This window comes from Euprymna scolopes, chromosome 38 (assembly GCF_053919585.1).
Source record: "Euprymna scolopes isolate OS-2025 chromosome 38, ASM5391958v1, whole genome shotgun sequence".
Lineage (NCBI taxonomy): Eukaryota > Metazoa > Mollusca > Cephalopoda > Sepiida > Sepiolidae > Euprymna > Euprymna scolopes.
Genome location: NC_136519.1, coordinates 76,823,774 through 76,841,088, shown reverse-complemented (window position 1 = coordinate 76,841,088; position 17,315 = coordinate 76,823,774). Strand labels below are relative to the sequence as shown.

The 17,315-nt window shown below is 32.4% G+C and overlaps 1 protein-coding gene across 2 annotated transcripts in view; it reads left to right on the top strand.

The window, feature by feature from the left end:
* Positions 1-17,315, top strand: part of LOC145263195 (uncharacterized) — a 142,218-nt gene that overhangs the window by 29,535 nt on the left and 95,368 nt on the right. Inside the window, exon 1 of one of the 2 annotated variants that reach the window (XM_080120263.1) lies at positions 11,804-12,103. The exons of the other annotated variant lie outside the window; for it this stretch is intronic. The gene's annotated coding sequence lies outside the window, so the exon portion shown is untranslated. Of the gene's footprint in view, positions 1-11,803; positions 12,104-17,315 lie in introns of those variants that run through there. 2 annotated transcript variants of the gene reach the window in all.

Sequence of the window (17,315 nt, the reverse complement as noted above, 5' to 3'; positions counted from 1 at the left end):
TTAAATTTAAAAGTGATTACAAAAAACGTGCATTTAAGTGGTGAGCCATCATACCTCATTGGTAGAGCGCCAGACTGCAGATGCTGGTGTTATGAGTTTGATCCTTGCTATAATCCAAGCTGATAACAGCTGGAAGCTAGAAACATGCATGTTCATGTGTATACCTTTTATGCACATGATAAAATAAATAAAAATACATCCCATAAAGATAAAGGGGCGACTTATTCATGTACATATATATACTAGCAGTTCTGCCCAGCTTTGCTCAGGCCCTATGTACTGTTCAGAACTTTATGTGCATATGTATATATTAAAAAGTGTGAATATGTACGGTAATGCCTTTCTATATAATAGGCGTCCTTAACTACTATAGAGAAAAGTTGGTAGAGACCGCAGCCGTCAGTTTTTTTGTTTTTTTTTAACTTTGACACCAATTTTGACCCCTTAACATTTATTGTTTTGGGCTCAAATCAAATTATAAAATTAGATCCATGTCCAAGTAACCTATATCTAAAATTTTGAGTGTTTAGGCCCAAAATTGGCGGAGGAGTTTGATAGGGTTCTCAAAGGTCAAATTGTTTAACTTTGACCCCTTAACATCCAAATTTCTGGCCGAAAACCGATAAAAAAATTTTTCCCAAATCTCAATACCCCTTATGTCAAATCTGGAGTATATGTGAATAACAAAAATGGCATATAGCTCTTTAAAAAAAAAACACTAAGGTAGTGGAAAAAATTTGTTTTTTAAACAAATAAATAACAGTTTGGAAGCTGTTATATCACAAAAAAACAAAAAAACAAAATAGCAATAACTAATTAACATTTCTATCTGTGTGTAACTGATGACATGAGAATGATCTACACCTCGATGGATTCAGTTTGAAATTCTGTGTAGATTTCTGAATTTGACAGATTCCTAAGTCGGCAGTTGAAACATTGTGAAAATAACAACCAAGTGTAATCTGAACAACCCAAATAATCCAAATGTAATTCTTAATGTACTTCAAAAACGTTTTTTAGCACATTAAATTTGATCTTAATTTTTAAGTAGCTTTAAAAATGCGAATATATATTTTTAAGTAGGTGGATATTAAGGGTAGGGAATAACTGAAAATCGTTTAAATCTGTGCATCATGATTTATGTATCACACAATGGCGTAATAGTTGTGCAGCAATCTTAAATATGGAGCAAGCGGGTAAATAACTGGGGGAGATTACCTTATATTGCTGGGTCTGCAAAATGACTGCGTTCCTTATTTTTGACATACTTTTTATAGCCAATTGAAAATTCTGCTTAAACATTGGCTTAATACTCTTAAAACAGTCGTTGGCCCATGACAAAGTTTTATTCAAATGAATTGGGTTACCTATTCATGTTACACGTTGAAATAAAAAAAGAAGAAAATTGAGTCCATATGAACTTGTTTGTTCCGTTTTAATAAAATTGTGTTTGTTAGTATTTATAGTATTTATTGGTGTGTATTGTGTTCGTAGGGATTTACTTTGACATTGTGTTTAAACATTGTTCCTTGTTAGTTCAACAAGGTTTAGCAATATTGAACTTGATCAGTACTTAAATCGATGGTTATTTGGGAACTGTAGGTACTGTGGCAATTGTTAATCATTTCTAACAGAAAAAAATATGGATAAACAAAAAACAAATAATCAATAAATAACTGTTACTAAATGAAGGAAACTTTAATCTATCGATCTGCATAGCTTTCAAGTTTTGGAAATGTTTTTAAGTGTTTGCTTTATCTGATCACCTGTTGTTATCTACAAGGCTGTGAACAACATGTTCACTAATGTGCGATCAGATTGGTTCATATAATGCAAAGTATTTAGAAATAAAGAAGAATTTGAAACCAGTTTCAGTAAGTAAAAAAATATATAGATCTGTTGAAAAAATTAAATATTAGGTTGACACAAAAGTTCTTGCGGAATTTTTAATTTTGATTTCAAATGATGTATTTTTAAATAAGTTTTTGTTATAATGACTTTACTTTATCTTTTTAAAGAGTGTTTTTCGCTTGATCTAATCGTTTAAATTACAATCATTTTAAAACAAGTATGTCTTCTTTTTGTAACGTTGAATACAAGATGGAAAAAAGCAAATTTGCACAGTTTTCTTATTTCAGTTCAAGCTAGGCTGAAAAGCTGCTGAAAAAGCTTGGGATATCAACAAAGTGTTTGCTCCATGAACCATTACTGAACACGCAGAACTGAGATAGAATATTCGACAAGAGAAAGAGTCACGATCTTCTATAAATAAGACCACTTCTCAACTAAAGAGGTACCACCTGTTATTCAAGGGAACACTAGAACACAATGAGGAATGTTCAATAGACAGGCTTTTGTCAATAAACGGATGTTGTACTGGAGTTCCATTCTAGTCAGCAGCTCATAGTGAAATGTCGAGCACAGAATAACATCCTATGAAGAAATAATCCAAATGGAAACTTATCTTGAATTATATTTTGTTGGTGTATTTATCTTGATTTTGCACAGATGTATCCTAACACCCACACGATAATGCATGTACATGCACAAAGTCAAACCAAAGTTCAATCTGATGCATGATACTGCACGTACATTTAAACAATAAGCCCCTCATGTAACTGCTACAATACCATTGAAACATAGGAAGTATCTGATGCTAGCATGATTGAAGAGTTAGGAATGAAAGTTAGCTGCAATTGCATAATCTCCTAAGCATGTGATATTGGTTAGTAAAATGCATACAACGCATTACTCAACAAACACGAATGCAATAATTGAACTCTGTCCATATTTTCTGCTGTATACCCAGTTTGACTAAGTGTACTGCTTTACTAATATATTCATACAGATCATTCTGCATTGCGGTTACTGGAGGTATACAAATTTTACCATCGTGTACCCCCAACAGAAAGAGTCACTCCTGGCTAGGTCTGGTGATCTCTTGCCCAACACCTGGTCATTTTAAGCTAGATTATCACATCAATGTTTACCAATTAATTAACAAGGTGCCGCAGCGTTTTTCCCACCAAAAAAGATTGTTAGCCTTTTCCTACTCAATCAATATTTTCATGGTAGGTGCTCAACTGAGCTTCTCAGCAAGTCACCAACCCAATAGGTCCCGCACTGTCAGCCAAACCTTTTGTCTCATCGCTGAAATGTGGCATCCCTGTGCTTGTTTTACAAGTATTTAATGGTAAGTGTTCGGACGAACTCAAAGCACTAGTTACTCCCTACCCCCGACAAACCAGACAAGCAGCAAAATCCCACCCCTACACTGTAGAGATCCCTAGATGTTGTAAAGCCTTCTACTCTAATAGTTTCTTCCCTCAAACTGCTAAACTTTGGAATTCACTCCCAGGCCCCTGCTTTCCTGATTGAACTAACATGCAAAAGTTCAATGTAATGATAATGTAATAATATCACTTCCCAATTCCCTATATAGTACCCCTGCAAAGCTAGTCCCAAATAGTAGTCCCTTATGACTTAGTGGCACTGTGCCTTGTTTGGGATAAAAAAATTTTAAAAAAACACTGTAAAGAACTCTTTTATTCTTCTGTCTACCTAAAATCAAACCAAACTTCCATGAAGAGTTTTTTTTTTTTTTTTTTTTAAAGAATTTCCTATTTGTGGAACACACGTTACCTTGGGAATGTTTCCCTATGGACAACAACATGGTTGTGTTCAAATCAAGCATCAACAAATGCCTATAGAGTCGTCCTGTGAATTAATCATAGTTCTTAATCCTTTCAGAGTATTGTTTCATCATTCAACTAAAAATCTAATTAATTCTTATCCTCAAGTGGCTTTTAGCCTTGGTAAGCGGTAAACCATTAATAAATAAGAAAATATTGATAATAATTTTGAAGTGAGGAAAAAAGCAAGTTCACTTTCTAAACGACTGCCATCTTGAGCTAAAAAAGAGAAAATCTGCATCATTGGAAGCAACACTCATCTTACTACCAACATTGTAAAGAATTTTTATTTCTTTTTTTTGTGTACCTAACATCAAATGGTACTTTCATCAACAAAGTTTATTTACAGAAACTTCTCACATATGGAACACATTACTGTGGGAATGATTTCCTACAGACTACAACATGGTTTTAAAATCCAATGTTAATAAGTATCTGTCAAATCATCTTGTGAAATAATCATAATTTGCAATCCTTTCATCTCACTAAATTTATCCTTGAGTATCTCTGATAAGAAGGGTTACTTGATAAAAGTTTGATTATGCAAGTATAACTACCGATGTTTAATAATGTAATATATAAAACTAGCAGGGGTACCCAGCGTTGGCCGGGTGGTTGGAGGTGTGTGTGTAGGGGGGGTGTTAAAGTAAAGAATAAGCGTAGTAATAACCCTGTTTAATTTGAAAAAAAGAAAAAAACGATGGTAAACTTCTCTACAAAATCAGCGAAACCAAAACCAAAAAAAAAAAAAAAAAACAGCGAACAAACGTAAAACTTCTTTAGAAAAGAAATTGGGAAAAAAATGAACATGTTCGGAAGAACTAAAACGAAAAAACACAGCAAAAAAAAAAAAAAAAAAATGGCATAAATAACCTTTTGATTCGATTAAGTCTGTTCCAGGTTTTTTAAGTAATTACAAAGTAAAGAAAACCCAAACCGGTATTCTTTCGAAACTGTCCCTTGTGAACGATTCCGCAACGGTGTAAAGTGATGGTGGGGGAAGGAGGAATTTATTAGAAAAGATTTTACTACCTCCATTGATTTTAACCGATTTTGGCAGTGAACTCTCAGCAGAAAAGATATGGGAATCTAATATTATCGAGGAAGTGGAGAGGTAATAGGCCTATAACACACCTCAGATATTGTGCTGCAGTTTGTGCATATTACATTTGCATGAAATGTTTTGACTTTTAATCCTATTAAGGTCAAAACCAGAGGGGAAAAATGAAAAATATATATATATATATATATATATATATATATATAGGGACTATATTTTATATCTGTTGGAGATTTTATGCTCTCCTTACGAGAGCCATTCCAAAAGTGAAGCCTCCTATATTTTCATTTAAAAATTAAAATGTTGAAGTTGAAGAGCTAGGAAGACAGAAGTCATACCATTAAACAAGCAACTTTTTGTGTTCCAGAATTTATTTTTCTACATAGTCACGCTTTATTCTCAATGCATAGTGATGAATGATGTCTCAGTTGTCACTCACATCTCTGTCGCCACTCTGAAATCGACAGACCCATCTCCTCGTGGGTCTGATATCAATTGCATTGGTTTTGTAAATGTTAAACAGGCACTGGTGAATGTTGATTGGTTCAATTTTTTTCTGTATGGAGGAATTCAGTGATGTGTCTGTGCTTCTGATGCACGTTCATGACAGGAATTACTTTCTTAGAGATCCCACTGTCAATATCTACAACAGAGAAATAAAACTTTCAGGTTATTAATGCATAAGTTCAGTTATCATAACAATTTAATTTGCGATCCCCTTAGATCCATTTGGGCAGAATAAAAAAAAAATAGGAGGCATTACTTTTGAAATGCCCCTCGTATTTATTCTCAAGGATTAACTTTTGCCACAACCATTTTTTTTTTTAAATTAATTTTTAACTAATTAATTATTGCCAATGATTTACACTCTCTCCTACAAATATGCAAAAGTCGATTGCTTGTGAAGGCAATCGAGTGCTATTTTTTTTTTCTGAATAATCCTCGTAATGTTTGAGGCATCCAACTGAAACGCATTCTTTTCCACATGTAATGTTCTCACGTGAAACCGTTTGCACATGTTGTTTCCAACAGATGCATAAAGTGTACACGTGCGGTTTTACAAATGAGTAATCAAAAACAACAAAACAAAGCATTTTACGTTCATACGTGCGCGGTGACTGGTTTTTCATTTTTTTTTTTTTAGCTTCACTTTTTCATGTGTGGGCTGTGACCCATTAGGGCAGTTAATCTTCTGTTTAACTGAAGACAAATCTATTCATGGAGACTTGCTGGCTTTCAAAGGTTTTATTTAGAAAATAGTTGTTTATGGGAAGAGATACCAATCTAATTCTGATTGTGCATACCAAGATGGCCACCAGCAATAACGTAAGAAATGACATTGCTTAATATCTGGAAAGCTACTTAAAATTTAAATGCGATATTCGTTTTCAGCATACTCGAAAACCTTATAAAGTAGTCATTTTAAAGAAAAATGTTAAGGTGGAAGCAAGGTAAAAATTTACAAAATGCATGACAATGAAATTCTTTATCGAACCGCCTAATTATTATTATTATTTAGATATCCTCAGTTAAAAAACGGGTTTGTTTTACAGATTCGAAAAAATTGACAATGAGTTAAAAATAAATTCAAGTTCTATGATATCTTTTTTATTTAATTGTTAGGTGAAAGTACAGAATAGTTAATAAAACACCCTTCCTTCCCCATGTTAAGAATGGGTTTCTAAATAATAACGTTATTATTTCAGCATGGTAGCATAAGTGCACAAGTACCTTTTATTTGTTATATATTTGTTTTTTTTGTTTTTTTTTTTAACCACTAAAAAAACACAATCTTACCTTAAGTACAAGTAAGAAGTTATAAATAGCATAACAGAAACGCGTGTACTTCGCACATTTTGTTGTTTTTTAGTATTGTTTGTAAATCAAATTTGAAAAACTTGAAAATATTTTTTTTAAATTGACAAACTCGGAATAAAAAATGAAACTGTGTTTTCTGCTTTCGTCTTGAAAGCAGAAAAAAACAGTTTTTTTTTATTTTTAAGAGAATACAAACAAAACTCATTAATGCATTGACTTTAGTCAGCTGAGCGCTGGTCAGCGCATTAGTGCATAGCGAGCCGTTTCCCTGTTAAACGGATTTGAATTTCTATGAAAGATAACATTTTAAAGAAATTTCCGCACAATTAATAATTATCAAATATTTACATATTATACATGGAAATAATTTTGAAACTATTATCTATATGAAAATGGATGACATATATCAATTTATCGTATTAATTTTGAAATATTCTTCAGCAACTTAGCTCAGTCGTAACTTTGCTTCCTGTGGTCGTAAAAATATAAATCAAAGTCCAGTAGAGATGGACTCCTATGCTTATATATAGGCTGTAAAATTTCAGCCATATCCAATCAAATTTGACCCCGCACATATGTATCCAAACGTAACATATAAAATGTAAACATTGAAAAATGTTTCCTTTTTTGTTGTTGTCATTTTTTTTACCGTTTTTCATTTTTAACTTGGAGCATAAAACATTGAACACATAAAAGAAAAATAAATTAACATCATTGGAATGCTTATTTTATTCTTTTTCCATCAATGTAATTCTTTTAAAAATTGACCCACAAATAAAAAAGATATGACTTGTTGAGCACATTAAGTATGTAATATTGCTGATATCCATGATAATACAGCATAATTATTATAATGCTAGTTTATGCATATTTTCTACATTGTGTATAATTGCGTACCATGTGCACATGTGCGTGTAATATATTTGTATACAGGATAATCTCCTTAACTAACTAAGAGATCATTATGCATTTTGAAATATATGTTCTAGGCCACATGGAGAGTTACATGAACATTTTTGAATATATAATCGGTGGCCATGTTAATCTAAATATATGTATATGCATAATATATTTATGTTATCAAGAGTAAATCTTTAACAAAGCTCAATACTATTAAGAGGAGAAAGCAATAATAAATGAAAGATGAAGAATAAAAGTTATATATAACTTTATTATATCATCAGAACAATAAGGAAAAAGTAAGGGGAAAATTTAGAAAATGATCCCCATTATATCAGAGTGGCCTCTCTCTCTCATATATATATATATATATATATATATATATATATATATAAAGAGCAAACAGTTAATAAAACATATTAAAAAACATGTTGAAAAAGAGTTAAAAACATATTTAATCTGAAAAGGAAACACTTGATAAGTGGATAGTCCTTATTCCGCGGAGTTTCGAAGAAATACTTTCCTTCTCATCAGAGGGTAGGAATTAGCAAAATGCGGGATCGGATTTTGCATACAAAAGTATTTGATAAAACTACAAGTAAGTTCAAGATCTTACTTGATAACAAAAAGTGAAGCAGAGGGAATATGGTGAAGAAAAAGGTGATTACACGTGAATGGATAGTCTGCTGAAAGGTAAATAATCCAATGACGATAAAATCCAAAAATATAAATCAAAGAAAGTTAATTGAAATTCCATTCGCACAAGGAAATCACGTAATTGGAAGATGGTCCAAAATAATCCAAAAGACTGAAATCCATGGAATAATTCACAAATATGTACAAAGAAAAGGGGAAAGAATTCCAATAATATTAATAAAAGAAAAATAAGATATGTGTTTGACGCGGCTGCCGAGACCTAATATAATTAAGAAAGATCAGGGAAGAAGAAGAGAAAAAAAATTAAATGGTGATAGAATTAAATATAAAATAGAAAAGCAAATGTCAAAATGACTATCCACTTATCAAGTGTTTCCTTTTCAGATTAAATATGTTTTTAACTCTTTTTCAAAGTGTTTTTTAACATGTTTTATTAACTGTTTACTCCTATTATAAGCTCTATCTCCTATTTGGTTTTATCGAGCTTTTACGTCTGGTTGAGATTACTTTATAAATATTAATTCTTTAATATTTACAATATACTTTAGTTTTACCATCTTGGATCATTTTGGTAAATTTAATTGTAATTTTTATTTTATTTAATATATATATATATATATTATATTATATTTTCATTATTACCTACATATATATACTACCTTTCCAGGACTCTATGGATAAATTTATTTTTAGTTGACCTTTGACAACTAAATATTTTCGTTTACTAGCCAAATAGAAAAGTTACTAGCCAAACCCATATGATTTTTGGAATATGACATTTTTGTTTTGTGACAAGTACATACATCATAAAAAAATTTTCTGAATTTTTTCTTTTATAAGTAATTCTAAATATACACTGAATTATAGTTTAAGACTTGAAGGTATAAACATTCAAATTTCTTCAGATGTTTATATTTTTTAAACAGCCTTCATTAAAAAAAAAAAGATTATATTGTTCTATCAAATCGTTTGTTTAAATAATTTAACTTTGCTTGTTTTATTAAAAAAAAAGTAATGGTTGAAAAGATATTTTTCACTCTGTAATGAGCTTTGGAAGATTGTCGGTGAAAGAAATACAATCGCCAAATGAGCGGTTTTTTTTTTGTTGTTGCCTATTTCACTTGCAACGTAAAAATCATTCGACTATTTCACTTGCAACGTAAAAATCATTCGACTATTTCACTTGCAACGTAAAAATCATTCGACTATTTCACTTGCAACGTAAAAATCATTCGACTATTTCACTTGCAACGTAAAAATCATTCGACTATTTCACTTGCAACGTAAAAATCATTCGACTATTTCACTTGCAACGTAAAAATCATTCGACTATTTCACTTGCAACGTAAAAATCATTCGACTATTTCACTTGCAACGTAAAAATCATTCGACTATTTCACTTGCAACGGAAAAATCATTCGACTATTTCACTTGCAACGTAAAAATCATTCGACTATTTCACTTGCAACGGAAAAATCATTCGACTATTTCACTTGCAACGGAAAAATCATTCGACTATTTCACTTGCAACGGAAAAATCATTCGACTATTTCACTTGCAACGGAAAAATCATTCGACTATTTCACTTGCAACGGAAAAATCATTCGACTATTTCACTTGCAACGGAAAAATCATTCGACTATTTCACTTGCAACGGAAAAATCATTCGACTATTTCACTTGCAACGGAAAAATCATTCGACTATTTCACTTGCAACGGAAAAATCATTCGACTATTTCACTTGCAACGGAAAAATCATTCGACTATTTCACTTGCAACGGAAAAATCATTCGACTATTTCGCTTGCAACGTAAAAATCATTCGACTATTTCGCTTGCAACGTAAAAATCATTCGACTATTTCGCTTGCAACGTAAAAATCATTCGACTATTTCGCTTGCAACGTAAAAATCATTCGACTATTTCGCTTGCAACGTAAAAATCATTCGACTATTTCGCTTGCAACGTAAAAATCATTCGACTATTTCGCTTGCAACGTAAAAATCATTCGACTATTTCGCTTGCAACGTAAAAATCATTCGACTATTTCGCTTGCAACGTAAAAATCATTCGACTATTTCGCTTGCAACGTAAAAATCATTCGACTATTTCGCTTGCAACGTAAAAATCATTCGACTATTTCGCTTGCAACGTAAAAATCATTCGACTATTTCGCTTGCAACGTAAAAATCATTCGACTATTTCGCTTGCAACGTAAAAATCATTCGACTATTTCGCTTGCAACGTAAAAATCATTCGACTATTTCGCTTGCAACGTAAAAATCATTCGACTATTTCGCTTGCAACGTAAAAATCATTCGACTATTTCGCTTGCAACGTAAAAATCATTCGACTATTTCGCTTGCAACGTAAAAATCATTCGACTATTTCGCTTGCAACGTAAAAATCATTCGACTATTTCGCTTGCAACGTAAAAATCATTCGACTATTTCGCTTGCAACGTAAAAATCATTCGACTATTTCGCTTGCAACGTAAAAATCATTCGACTATTTCGCTTGCAACGTAAAAATCATTCGACTATTTCGCTTGCAACGTAAAAATCATTCGACTATTTCGCTTGCAACGTAAAAATCATTCGACTATTTCGCTTGCAACGTAAAAATCATTCGACTATGTCGCTTGCAACGGAAAAATCATTCGACTATGTCGCTTGCAACGTAAAAATCATTCGACTATGTCGCTTGCAACGTAAAAATCATTCGACTATTTCGCTTGCAACGTAAAAATCATTCGACTATTTCGCTTGCAACGTAAAAATCATTCGACTATTTCGCTTGCAACGTAAAAATCATTCGACTATTTCGCTTGCAACGTAAAAATCATTCGACTATTTCGCTTGCAACGTAAAAATCATTCGACTATTTCGCTTGCAACGTAAAAATCATTCGACTATTTCGCTTGCAACGTAAAAATCATTCGACTATTTCGCTTGCAACGTAAAGCCCTGCCTTCTGTTTCACTCTTATGTTGTACCTGTTTTTAATTAGGATTTACCTTTATATCCTATTCCTTCATTCTCATTTCATATCTAAATGTCATGAATTCAGTTTTTTCTATATTTGCATTTTGTATAATTCTGGTCCTTCTCTTCTGATGAGAGGCATTTAGCTTCAATATGCCATGGCCTAATGAAGTTTTTTTCTTTAGTTTCACCGTAACTTTTCCTCATTGTTCTGATGATATGATAAAGTTATATATAAATTTTATTCCTCGTCTTTCATTTAGTATTATGCATATATATATATATATATATATATATATATATATATATATATATATATATATTTCATTTAGTATTATGCATATATATATATATATATAGAGAGAGAGAGAGAGAGAGAGAGAGGTATATTTGGTAAAGAAAAACAGAACAAAAAAAAACAAAGATAAAGAGTGCTCAATACGTTGGTAGAGCCAAATATGTTTTTTTATTGCTTCAAATTCGAGTGTATTAACTTAATCCATTACAAGTTGTTTCAATAGACGGAATAAAGATTATCCGTCCATATCATCAGATGATTCACGTTAAAATAAAATCCACACACACACACACACACACACACACACACACACACACACACACACACACATATATATACTTTCTAATTGATGTTTGTTTACATGTGGTTGCTTACAAGGTATTAAAGTATCTGAACTGGTAATTCTAAACCCTGTTGCTGTTTATTTATTGTCTTGTTTCTTTTGCTAGTTATTAGCCGGTTTGATAAATTTGTAACATTCTTTGTCACTGGTTGACATCTTCCTTATGAAACATAACTTTTTAACTGTGTACCTACTTTCTGCCAATCAAATTGAAGCTTTTTATATGAGGTTACTTTCAACTAATTCCATATTATTTGTTTACAGATTTTTTTGGGACGTGACTGGCTCTTTTTATGACCACGCCTTTTTATGTTAACCAGTTTTGATTGGCTGATTGTTTCACTGCAATTTGGTTAGTTCCTATTCCCCCCCCCCTTTCTCTCTCTTTCTTTCTCTTTCTGATTTGTTAGTATTTTACTGACAACAGCTTTTCTTAATTTAATTAACATGTTTTTATAAAATAATTGGGTTTGTTTTAAGTTAGGTTTGTATTTTTTTTTTTTAATCGTAATTAATTTTATTTTCATTGTTTTCATTTAAAGTCCTTTTTTTTTTCTTTGCCTTTTTTTTTCTTTTCTTTTTTATACTTTTTTCTTTTGTTTTGCATTCCACGTTTTACTAACTGATGTACTTGGCGTTGCCTGGTATTAAACGTAATGCTAAACTCCTTTTAAAAAAATGCAGTATAAAAAACGGGAAGAAACTGAGACATGTGCATGCAAATATTATGTTTTTTCTAAACAGTTCACTCCTTGTAAGTAAAAAAAAACAAACTCATGCTGAGATCAAAACCAAAACCTAAAGACAGTGATTCAAATACAATAACCATTAGGTCAGCTTAACATGATCTTTAAAAAGTATTTTCAAACTTACTTATTCTTAACATAATGAATCTGCCATGTGAACGATTCATGCATGCGCATTTGTGAAACAACAAATAGGTAAAAATCCGACAACCCCACGTACCAACTCTTCAATTTTGATCCCTAAGCAGCTTTTTTTCTTTTTTTTTTTTTTTTCGGATAAAAACTGTTTAAAAAGTTTTCCACATGTCTGAATACACTATATACAAAATTTCAAGTCTGTAAGTCAAAAATCAGCAATACTAGACCACTTTTTTCTTTATATCGAATAAACTCAAACCAAGCATTATTGAAAAGAGCATAAAAATAAAGAATTTTTTTTTTTTTTAAATCGGCTCATTAGAACTGGAGTTATGACCATTCACGGTATCAAAAAATGTGTGGTTTCACTGGCCTTAAGTCAGTCCTATTCAAATGCATATAAGCTTTTGACTGAAAATGGTAGGAAATTTGTACAATTTACAGACTAACCCATCTTTAAAAAGTTGTATCTTCAGATCTTTTTAAGATATTATGATGAAATTTTGAACATGTTATCATAATACCATGAAAGTTCAGTTAACGTTATTTACGGCCATCTCACTTGGTAACTTACACTCTTATAACATATTTCAGTTTCGTTTTAAGTAGAAGCATCATAAAAACAGCTAAGAAAAATTATAAGTAAGGTTTTATCATCATAGGAAGTATTATTTTGATGGACATTATCATTTGCAATTATAACATCATGAAAAATCCAAGATGGCAACCAGGAAATCCAAAATGGCCACTGACATGTTTTAAAGAAATTATTAACAAAATATAGCTTGTAGGATATCAAATTAAAGGAAATTTTGTACAGATACGAATTATGTTTTCAAGTACATTAAACTAATTAGCATATTAATTAGCATAATTAAGTTCCATTTTAACGACTTTAAGTAGAAGCATCATAAAAAACAGTATAAAAAAATGGGAGGTAAGGCTTTATCATCATGCGAAATGTTATTCTGATAAGCATTATCATATGTCATCAGTACACTGTGGAAAATTCAAGAGGGCAACCAGGATATTCAAAATGGCCACCACGACACGATTCCAAGAAATTATTAAGAATATATGGCTTGTAGCATATCAAATTTAAAGAAATTTTGTACAGATCACAATCATGTTTTCAAGTACATTAAACTAATTAGTATAATTAAGTTTCATTTTTATACGAAAAAGCCAAACCAACACGAGAGAAGCTAAAATAGCAAGAATTTTGTAAAAGTTGATGCAAATAAATCTAGACGCGACGCGTGTTTGCAAATCGTAGATATTATTATCTAGGGGGTATATAAACAGTTCTTAGAAATAGTACCCCCCCCCAAAAAAAGCCTTTCATTCTCACTTTTATAGATATATAGATTTTCTCTATTTTTTTTTCTATTTTTTTTTTATCATTGTTCACCTCTTTCTATGTTTCTTCCATTTAATTGACTTGGAAAAATGACAAATACATGAATTGAGATGAATATAAAAATAGCCTGCTTTTATTTGTCTGTAAAAATACAATTACGAATGGTTAGGTTAGTAGTTGGCATTGTAGGAACATTAATGTTTAATGACTGGTCAACTTGCTTCTCTAATGATGGTCGGTATGGATGTTGGCGAAACAGCTGGGCAAGTTTCATCATTTCTCTAACAATGCCAGTCAGGTGTGGATGCCTCCCTGAGGCTGAAAAGCAGCTTGGCTAGCTGAAGAAGAAATTATTCTGAAAAGGACAGTGTTTATCCTAAGAAGAACAAATTGATCGCAAGATTGGTTTGGGAAGTGAAACCTCCATTGATTGGCTCAGTTCAAAGTTGATCAACTGATGATCAGGATGCAGTTGCGGAAGTTCAGTGGTATCTGGGATGGTAGTGTGAACAGTTGAACAAGTGGTGGTACTTAACAGCAAGACGAAGTCACCTGTAGTCATGATCTTGACAGCTATAAGGCTATTGCAGTTAGCCAAACTCCAACACGCGTCCTGTTGCCAGACAAAAATAATAAATTCAGACAGTAATTTAATACATTCCCGCAATGATACAAGCAAGTATCTGAAATTTAATCAACAAAGTTCTTGGGATAAAGAATAAAATTCCTCATGGCCTCTGTTCAGTTTCAAGAGACAATGGATACTCCCTGTAAAGGGGGGTTATGTATGTATGTAATTATGCAACAAGAGTTGAACAATCTCCAATCACATCTCTCCTAAATCAGCACTGTTTGATTCTAGTGGCAAAAAGAAGTCCATAACAACTGGAAATAATGCTGAGTTCAATTTTTTTTTTTTTTTTTTATCTTGATGATCAAGCCAATTAGTGGACGAAAAAGTCCTCCTTTTCTGTTTGCTGAATGTGTGCTTTAACAGGCTGAAGATATTTGCGAATCTCACCTAGGAACGATCTGTAATGATAATGCCTACTAGCAGTTTCGAGTTTACTATCAAGGAAATAGTACTTGTAAACAACCCGTGTCAAGTGTATGCAAAGTCTATAATGTTCCTATTTACTTGCCTCCCAACGAGGGCAGAGTAAGACACAAGGTCAATTTTTAATGTAGGGACAGTCCAGCTCTCCAAAAAGGGACATTCTGGATTGGAACAAAAATAAAAATTCTTTCAGTCATAAAGGATTTCTTCTCCCCTGAATGAGGTCAGAATAGGTGAAGTGTAGCATTAGAACAGGTACTATACTGTGATCTTGGCCGGAAGGCCAAAGTATGTAATGAAAGTGGAAAGTACTAAATTTTATTTCTCTATGTAGTCTATTTTCTTTTCTTTTGTTATCCAAGTAAAAAGTACCATGTGATATCGGACAGATAATTAAAAGGTGACGCGTGTAAACACGTTTCTTAGCACGTGATAACTCACTCATGCCTACAGGGCAGATAATTTATTCCATAATAGACTTCAAAACGATTCGTTCACAATGCGGGTGAGGTGGGGTGGGGGGTGGGGGTAGAAGATATTGTTTCATTAAACAGTGGTTCCTTCCTCCATATACACACTTAGTCTTTTTCTTGATAAACAGACATGTTTTTTTTTTTTTTGTTTATTTCATTAAAATAAACTCTGAACATTCTTTTTATACAAAAAAAAAAAAAAAAAAAACTAATTTTAACAAATTTAAAAGTTATGTCAAAACAAATCAGTTGATATTTTCAGTTTGAAAGAAAAAAGATTTGGATTATTCAAACTACTGTTTTCATCTTAAGTTCTCGGGAATCTGCACAAAGCCTTTTATTTAATACTGCCGTTACCAGGTAGAAGTAATTCGTAATTGTGTTATTTGTATTGATTGCACTAAGGATTGATCTTTCAATCTCCAGAAAAGTGTCACTTACAATTGAATTTTATCAAGTACTTTATCCTTTATGTCATGGGTCTTTGTGGTTCAGCTGTTAACTACCTCCACTTGTCTAATGTGCAACCTCCTGAGTTCGACAAGATACTCCTGAGGAAGGTCAGAGTTTACGTCACCCCAAACATTGTACGAATAACACGCAAGATGAGAACAGTATGAATGATACAAATAATCCAAATTATGAATGCTCATCTCCAAAATTATGAAAAAAAAAAAGAAAAAAAAAAGCGTATTGATTTTTAGTTAACTGCCCTAAAAAGCTTGAATGGCCTAGAAATGTTAAATTTACCACATAAGGTGGGGTGGATGATTGGGAGGGGTAGAGCATCTTCACCACAGTCGGGAAATGGGTGCCCGTCTCCTCCTCTCCCCTCACACACACATACACGCACATCCAAATTAGGACCCCCCCCCCCACAATAGCCACTCTCATCACAAAATAATCGTTCTCGATTAAATAAAATATGAGGGGCATTTCAAAAGTAAGATCTATTTTTTAACTCAAAAATGAAAATGTTGATGAGCTACGAAGACGGAAGTGATTCCATTAAAATGAGCAACCTTTTGTGTTCTAGGATTTATTTTTCTATATATTTTTCTCCAAGGTACTTTTGCCGCTGATGAACGATGCTTTGGTTGTAAAAGTCTGGAATGCACTTTGTCGCTTACATCTGTCACCACTCTGAAATTGACGAACCCATCTCCAAACTCTATTGACATTAATTAACTGCATCAGCTCTGTAAACATTCAGTAGGCGCTTGCAAATGTTGAACGATCCCTTTTTGTTATATGGAAGAATTCAATGACACATCTATGCTTCTGACACCTGTTGCTTTGAGTTCTAAACTGCAACAGAGAAATGAAACTTTCAGATTACGAATGCATAAGTTCAGTAATCATAACAATGCAATATCCTCTGCTCCATTATAAAAACATAGGCGGCATCCCTTGTATTATGACGCTAAATTATTTATGCACAGTTGTGCAGACCTGCTTGAAGATTCAGTTCTTGATATTGCTTTTGCTATCAAGCAGCATTTTATTGTATTTTTATTTTGTTTTTACTTATGGGTCACTACTTATCAAGGCTCATGGGCCACTCGAGAATAAAAATCCATAAGTAGGTCTATTGTTTGGCAATAAATGACTGTAGAAGAGGTGATAAGCTGTAAAATATTGTCTGTCTTCAATTATTTATAATTGCCGTTGTGTTTTCTGTCTTAAATAACTTGCAAAAGTGTTGATATGCCGTAAGTAAAAGTATTGTTGGATGCAACAGCTGAGCAGATGGAAGTTCTCATTGGTTTTGGTTTGTTAACCAAGGCGTG